The sequence below is a fragment of the Cetorhinus maximus genome, unplaced genomic scaffold, assembly GCF_964194155.1.
Source record: "Cetorhinus maximus unplaced genomic scaffold, sCetMax3.hap1.1 HAP1_SCAFFOLD_1159, whole genome shotgun sequence".
Taxonomy (NCBI): Eukaryota; Metazoa; Chordata; class Chondrichthyes; order Lamniformes; family Cetorhinidae; genus Cetorhinus; species Cetorhinus maximus.
In genome coordinates this window covers 1,664-9,946 of record NW_027597101.1, presented here as the reverse complement: position 1 = coordinate 9,946, position 8,283 = coordinate 1,664, and the positions used below count along the sequence as shown (strand labels likewise).

Below are 8,283 nucleotides of genomic sequence, written 5' to 3'. Positions count from 1 at the left end.
TGCTCTACACTAACATTACTAGCGCACTCTCAGTCAATGGGTGGGAATCTGATAGCTTTCCGATTAAATCTGGAGTCAGGCAGGGCTGTCCTCTCTCCCCTGTCCTGTTCGTGTGTTGCATAGTACCCTTTTCTGAGTCCATCAGGAAGGATCCGGGCATAAGAGGAGTGACGATCCCAGGCAGTGGAGGCACTCAGGTCAAAGCCTCCCTGTACATGGACGACGTCGCCGTCTTCTGCTCGGATCCGCTGTCGGTGCGCAGACTGATCCACATCTGCGACCAGTTCGAACTGGCCTCGGGTACCAAGGTAAATCGTGGCAAGAGTGAGGCCATGTTCTTTGGGAACTGGGCTGACCGATCCTTTGTCCCCTTCACTGTCAGGGCTGACGGCCTGAAGGTGCTGGGGATATGGTTCGGAGGGACCGGGGCATGCGTTAGAAACTGGAAGGAGCGAGTGTCTATGGTGAAAAGGAAACTGGGCATGTGGGAGCGAAGCTCCCTCTCCAATGCGGGTAAGAACCTGGTCATCAGGTGTGAGGCACTCTCGCTGTTGCTGTACGTGGCGCAGGTCTAGCCCATTCCACTCTCCTGCGTGGTGGCGATCACTCGAGCCATCTTCCGCTTTATCTGGAGGTCAAAAATGGATCGTGTCCGCATGGACGCGATGTACAAGCCTCTAGATAAAGGGGGAAAAAACGTGCCCAACATCGCCCTCATACCGATGGCCACCTTTGTGTGGCTGCATCAAGCGGTGTGTAGTCCCTCAGTATACAAACACCAAGTGTCACTATGTGCTGAGGTTCTACCTGTCCCCGGTGTTGCGAAGGATGGGTCTGGCCACGCTGCCGCTGAACGCTCCAAGTAGTTGGACCGTGCCGTACCACCTGTCCCTGGTGGAAAAATTTATGCAGAAAAACACCTTTGACCACAAGTCCATCAGGCAGTGGTCAGCACGTAACGTCTTAGAGGCCCTGAGGGAAAAGGAGAGGGTGGATCCTGTGGGATGGTTCCCCGAGCAGACTGTCAAAGTCATTTGGCAGAATGCCTCATCGCCAGAACTTTCCAACAAGCACCAAGACGTAGCTTGGCTGGTGGTGAGAAAGGCCCTCCCCGTCAGATCCTTCCTACACGTCAGGAGTCTCACCCCCTCTGCACGTTGCCCTCGAGGTGGCTGTGGTGGGGAAGAGACCGTTGTTCACCTCCTTGTGGATTGTGCCTTTGCAAAGAAGGTCTAGAGAGAGATGCAGTGGTTTCTGTCGAGGTTCATCCCGAGCAGTTCTGTGACACAGGACTCTGTGCTCTACGGGCTGTTCCCAGGGACACACACCGAGACAAACATCAACTGCAGCTGGAGGATCATCAACTCGGTGAAAGACGCGCTTTGGTCTGCCCGAAACTTGTTGGTCTTCCAGCGCAAAGAGTTGTCCCCGACCGAGTGTTGCGGACTGGCACAATCCAAAGTCCAGGACTACGTGCTGAGGGACGCACTAAAGCTTGGGGCAGTTGCCGCAAAGGCGCAATGGGGAAGGGCCGCTGTCTAAGACCTTTCTACCACAGCGCACCGAGGGGCTGGGAACTGTTTAAATCCCCTCGGTCTGTACAGCTCAAAATGAAAGGCTGTAAATGATTGTAATATTGTTTGTACTGATGCACCTGGTGATACATTTTGTAAAAGTTGAACCGGATTGTACCCTTGTAATGGTGTTTTTGAAATGGTTTGGAATGTGGTTGAAGATATTTTATGAATAAAGTTTATTTTTGCAAAAAAAAAAGTGTAGTAAAGGAACCACTTGAATATTGTATCTGGACTCCGAGTGTTGAAATTTTGTCCCAGAGTATTCCTCGGACCTTTCAATTGGTGCTGCGAGCAGGGCCCGAAGGATGCAGGACACCGACGGGGAAATGGGATGAGTCACAGTGTGAATTCATTTTTATTCATACTAAATCCGACTCCGTCCCGATCCAGGAAGTGTCAGGCACCCCGCGTATCAGAAACCTGGGCTCCAGGCAATAGTTCAAGGGGTGGTAAGGGTGGGGTAGTTTGCTTGTCTTATAGATTGTTATAATTACATCCGGTATTAGCCGCAAGTAACGAGTTCGGTCAGAAAGGATCCAGGGTAAGAACCGTACCGCTGACAACAACTATACCCCGACCGTCTTACCCAGAGATGGCCAGTGGTGACAAACTCGAGTGGGGACCAGAGGGATCCTTGACACAGCATTGAGCTGACAAAAATAAGAAATCGATAGGCAAAATGAGAAAGAACAATTGGAACCCATTTGACTCACCCGCTGATCAGAGAAAATGGTGGGATAATCAGAAAAAAGACAAAGATGATGAAGCCTGGATCCTAATGTTAAGACAACACATAGAGTTAAGTAAGAAAGTAAATCGAATGTTGGCCAACAAATCCCAAAATGAAGAGCTGGTCCAGGCAAAAAATCTCATGTCAGTTTCGGCAGCTTTACCACAGCCACCAGTAGCTGCACAATACGCAGATAATGTAGATTGGAACGGGCTGGTGGAACAGGCGGCAGGATATGAGGAACAACGGGAAGCGGGTTGGGAATCACCACCACCATAACCCGTGGCCCCAATTAAGATAGAGCTTGTGCCCCCGGTGCCCGGACAACCAGGCAGACCAGGCACAGCAGCAAGCTGATTTCCGAGCCTTTAGAGCAGAAATGGCACAAGACTTAGGGCAAGCCCCATAAAACAAGAAAAGGGCGAGAGTGCCCATGAATATGGCAATCGGAAGTTTGAGGCATATTGTAACTACGGGGGTGTAGGTGCTGCGCTGAACCGAGACGATGTACAGTTTATGCAATTGTACAAGGATGGCCTTAGCCTGGCCCACCAGGCAATCCTAGACACCGGGCCCGGGCCCACCAGGCAATCCTAGACACCGGGCCCGGGCCCACCAGGCGATCCTAGACACCGGGCCCGGGCCCACCAGGCCATCCTAGACACTGGGCCCACCAGGCCATCCTAGACACCGGGCCCGGGCCCACCAGGCCATCCTAGACACCAGGCCCGGGCCCACCAGGCCATCCTAGACACCGGGCCCGGGCCCACCAGTCAATCCTAGACACCGGGCTAGTAGACAAGAACACATATGATCGAGGAAGATGGGCCACCGGGGTAGATAACCACATAGGGAAAACTAAGATAAAGGTGTCGGCAGTGAGGTTACAAACCCCACTGAAATGGTGGCCACTGCAGCAGCCGTTCCTAAACCCGAGGTGTGCTTTAATTGTAAAAACCCGAACATAAAATATTTACAGCGTTAGATGTAGCCAATGGATTTTGGTCGATACCACTGGACCAGGAATCCCAAGATAAATTCGCTTTCACAGTGGGAGGGAGACGGTGTACATGGGCGAGGCTCCCACAGGGATTCCACAACAGCCCCAACATCCTCCATCGGGTCACGAGTGAGAAGCTGAGTCCGTGCGACGTAGAGTCTAACAACAGTACAATCTTATAATATGCAGATGATATCCTAATAGCGTCAGAATCGGAAAGGGGCCACATCGGAGCTCTCCTGATAGTCATAAGGACACTGAAAAATGCTGGATTTAAGATAAACCCCTTTATGAGTTGCTGACCGGGAGGGCGATGCGCTTGCCAGAGGGCAGAGCCACCGGAAGTGAGGATATGGGACCCATCAGAGATAAAATTAAAAATGATATTAAGCAATTGGATGGACAGCTAAAGGAATTACAACAGGAAGTGAAGGACCAACAGGCTATCAGGGATTTAGAAGAGAGGACAAAAGGGGGACCCCCGTCACCACCGGCTGAGGTCGGAGACATGGTGTTTGTTCAAATCACCCCTAGCCAACCAGGTTTTGCCCCAAAATGGACTGGACCGTACGGAATTATTCACGTGCCTGCGCCGATATGAAGGGAAAAGCTAGGTGGAAACACTGGTCACAACTGAAAAGGTATGATGTAAGTAAGAAAGACTAAATTACCAGGCAGTGGGAGGAAAACGGGCAACGAGCAGTCCGTACTGTGTTAGCCAAGTGGTTTAGGATTCATTCCCGATCTGGAGGACTGGCCATCTGAAAGAGAAAAGGGGGAATCCTCAACTACGGGGAGGGTCACCGTGGGCTGTGCACAAGGAGGGACGTAAAGGAGAAAGCTACAGTGTGTGAGAGATACAGTGTGTGAGAGATTTTTCGCAATTTACCTTCACACCCCAGGAGAACAACAACTGGGGTCACTGTCCCGGGGAGGAAGACTTGGGAATGACAGATACCTGGCATTGGATCTTGAGGGCCAAACACGGAGAGTTGACTGCAACGGCGGACCCCCGGACCGACACCACCCTGCTATCACAGGACACGACGACACCACAGAGACTATCTTGCCCAGACATGACCCCTGGGCCACAGAATGGACTGGTACTGTATACGGACGATGAACTCTTGTATGATAATGTTAAACATGAAATTGTACAGGTAATTGTGAACCTGGCAGGTATGCAACTGCCTGAGTATTGCAGTAACCAAGCGCCCCTACGAAAACTGTACAAATTACTGAGTAAGGCTGTGATTAATCAGCCGGCCGACGCCACGGGTGCCACTAGATTCAGGGGACATCCTGCTTTCCACCGCCAGAAGAGAGAGTTAGTTAACAATGTACTGACAGGGGTGAACACAGGGACTTCCCTGGTAAACTCTCTCGACATTCAAGGAATCAACTCCGAGGTCACGAATCTTAAAGGGATCATGAGGCAGCTTGCTCATAAGAGTAGCGAGGGGTGGTGAAACGGCAGCGGCCCTAGGGGGCAAGAGTGTGGCATCTGTATTGGAAAGCGTACACGTTACAGAGACCCATGCTAAAGCCACCAGCCAATTAATAGAAAGGGAGGAACGACAAGAGGGCAGCACCTAAAAAAGCCAGCTTACGGCCAGTGGCTGATCGGGCAATTAAGACAAAATCTGGGCCAGATCCAAAGTGGGGAGGTACCGGGCTGGATCAACAGTGCCCGGTTGTGGGGGATGGCCAAGAACCCAGGCGTCATCGACGCATGTACATTGAAAGGAGTGACCAGGGTGTATGCGGTGATTCAGAAGTGCACCTCAAACCAAATGAACGTGTTAGGTATGGGCAATCCCCTCAGTCACAGCAGACACGGGCCCACACCCTCAGTACCGAGTGGAGAACATTGGGTTAATCCGAGACAATGACTCCCTCCGGTACTACCCCATAGATATGCATGCCATACGCAAGAATGAGGGCATACACAGGGTATCACTGAGCGGCTGCAGATGGAAAGGTAGCCTCACAATTTGCTCCCATCCAGTTGGAACGGGGGGGGGTGCTGGACAAATGCGGGTACAACCGAACGGAGGGTTGTATATTAGAAATTACCCACAGAGAAAACCATCACACCCGCTCAGGATACAAGGGAACCCCGGCTCCCAGTTACTATCAGACACAGCGTGAATAATGTACGTCCAACAAAGGGGTCAGGTCTCAGTCAACGCCTCCGACACACTCCACCATGCCCTGGAACACTATGAGGAACCTAAGCAGGCCCCAATTCCCCACCTTCCCGAAAGTCTGACAAAGTTTAAAGGTGACTTACGAAAGGTGAGGAATCAGCATTACGTGTTACAGGCGGTGTTTAAAAGGCTAATCAATGATACGGAAGAGCACTTGAGAGATCCGACGGTGGGAGCAAGTGTGGGAATGGGGGCTGTATGTGGACATACACCCCTGGATAAGAATAAGCTCTCATATACTCGTCGCAGTGCAGCTAGTGTTAGCATTGTTTAACTCTAATTCTTTCAATGTCTTCTCCAGACAATCCAAAAAGTACCAGGGGACCATGAGTGGCGTACTGAGAGGCTGCAAGGAGACATTTGCGTTACATTATGGGACCAGCAACACTCACACACACACAGATTACACAATCCACACTGACATCACTAAAAATCACAGACGGAATCTCAGTAACAATCCACATGCTTTGCACAGTCTTGTGTTGGGGGTTTAGTGTTTGATATTTCGAACTGCAGTGACATTCCCGACAAGATGAGTTAAAGTTTTAACATTAACCAGAAAATGGCTGAAACATTGTTTTCCTGGGGTGAACACATCAAAGGACAGGAAGAATCAGAAAGTTGTCCTGCCCTGGGATTAACATATCAATGGACAGGCCTCCTGGGGAGCAGATTGAGAGACATCCCAACATGCCAGGGGTGGAGTCTGCAAACTGCTCATTCAGGATATACCTGGCTAGGAACCCAATCCGAAAACCGCCTCCAGAGTGCGGAGCTAGTCCCCACTCTGGCTTAATGTGCGTGTGTGTTCCCTCTGTCTCAATCTGCTTTATAACTCTTTGACTTGTTTGTATTTGGATGTTGCTGAGTTGTAACTGAGAGTGATTCATTGGCTCTTGCGTTATTTTGTTTGAAAATGTTCTTTGCTCTCTGTTTTAATGGAATTAATTTTCTCCCCCACCCCTCAAAGAATTTTTATTTTGAAACCTGCAATCTGAAGATCCAGACTGGGACAAGGACTCTTCTTCTTCAGGAGTTTCCTGAGACCTTCTCCAAGGCCGTGCTCCATGGGCCCACGTGAGTTTGTGTCCGTTTCTTACCCCGAGATTTCAATTCCTCTCCGGGACCCTGGTTTTCGGTGGCTCCGGTTAACCAGTTCCTGTTGGACTGTGGGCCTGGAGTTTCAAAAAGAAAATCTTGGGGTTAAAGTAGCCCAGCCTTGCAATCTAAAACTTACATGTTAGCCTCCAGTGTGTGAGGAACAGGAGCCCCACAAGAGGAAATGAAAAGTCCTAAAGTGAAGCTGCCTAAAATCTTGTTATAATTCAGGGATAATGCGTGTAATTTGGGCTGCGCGATCATTCTGACGGTTAAACGGGATTCCCGGTGGTCATTTTACTGAGGGTTTAGGTTTCTATCTGCCTTTCTCCAGTTTTCTTTCTGTTTATTTCTTCGCTTTGCGCTATTTAAGCCTTCAAGGAATAATCACAGGTGAATTGATGGACCCACAGCAGGGGAAGTGAGCTGCAGAAGGGGCAGGGAAAGACTTTACACATGGGGAGAGGAGGCAGGAGTTTCAGAAGGTAGGAGTCACACAGGGGGCTGATTAAGGGGGAGATTATACAGAGGAGGTGGGAGGCTGCTGTTCGTTTCGGAGGGGGGTAATTTGAATGAACATGGGGACAGGGTGCTTGTTCATGTTTGAAATAGTGAGGGGTCGCTGCTACATGTTTAAAATGGTGAATGCATATGAGTTAATAGCTGACTGATATGAGTTTGTATTTATACAGACGTCCAGAGAGATAGGGGGTGGGGCGGTGCTGGGAGTGTGGGGACTGTTGTGATGGTGGGTTGGGTGTTAGATGGGGGTTGTTTGAGAGAGATTTTTGAGTGGGCAAACGCGGGGTTAAAAATGGCGCGAGTAATTTGGCGGCCACAAAACAAACGGTCTGGCGAAAATGATGCAGAGATGGAATAATTGCCGGCTGATAATGACAGGGAGGAAAAGAATGGGGGTTGGATAATATTTGCGAGGAGGAAAGAAAAAACTAAATAACCAGTCCAGTATAGATTTTGAAGAGCACACATTGGGGGTTATATATTTCTTTTTTCAGAAAAGGTTGCTGACAGGAAATAGAAGAGAAAATGAAAGATATGATGAAATCTATTTTTTGAATTGTGAATCAGGGGAGAGCGCGAACGCAGTCCCCCACTACCACAAATTTTGCAGTCGAGTATCCCGCATTTGGGGACATCGCAGGCGTTAGCACACCCGAAGTGCAATGGGCTAGCCTCGTCCTGGGAGAACCTTTTTTTTCTTTTTTTTGCAAAAATATACTTTATTCATAAAATATCATCAATCACATTCCAAACCATTTCAATAACAACATTACAAGGGTACAATCCAGGTTAAACTTTTACAAAATGTATCACCAGGTGCATCAGTACAAACAATATTACAATCATTTACAGCCTTTCATTTTGAGCTGTACAGCCCGAGGGGATTTAAACAGTTCCCAGTCCCTCGGTGCGCTGTGGTAGAAAGGTCTTAGACAGCGACCCTTCCCCATTGCGCCTTTGCGGCAGCTGCTCCAAGATTTAGTGCATCCCACAACACGTAGTCCTGGACTTTGGATTGTGCCAGTCCGCAACAATCGGTCGGGGACAACTCTTTGTGCTGGAAGACCAACAAGTTTCGGGCAGACCAAAGCGCCTCTTTCACCGAGTTGATGATCCTCCAGCTGCAGTTGATGTTTGTCTCGGTGT

The 8,283-nt window shown here is 49.6% G+C and overlaps 1 pseudogene; it reads right to left on the bottom strand.

Annotated features, from left to right (window-relative positions):
• Window positions 1–7,701: 7,701 nt before the first annotated feature.
• LOC144675789 (U1 spliceosomal RNA) lies at window positions 7,702–7,853 on the bottom strand (annotated as a pseudogene).
• Between the last annotated feature and the right edge of the window lie 430 nt (window positions 7,854–8,283).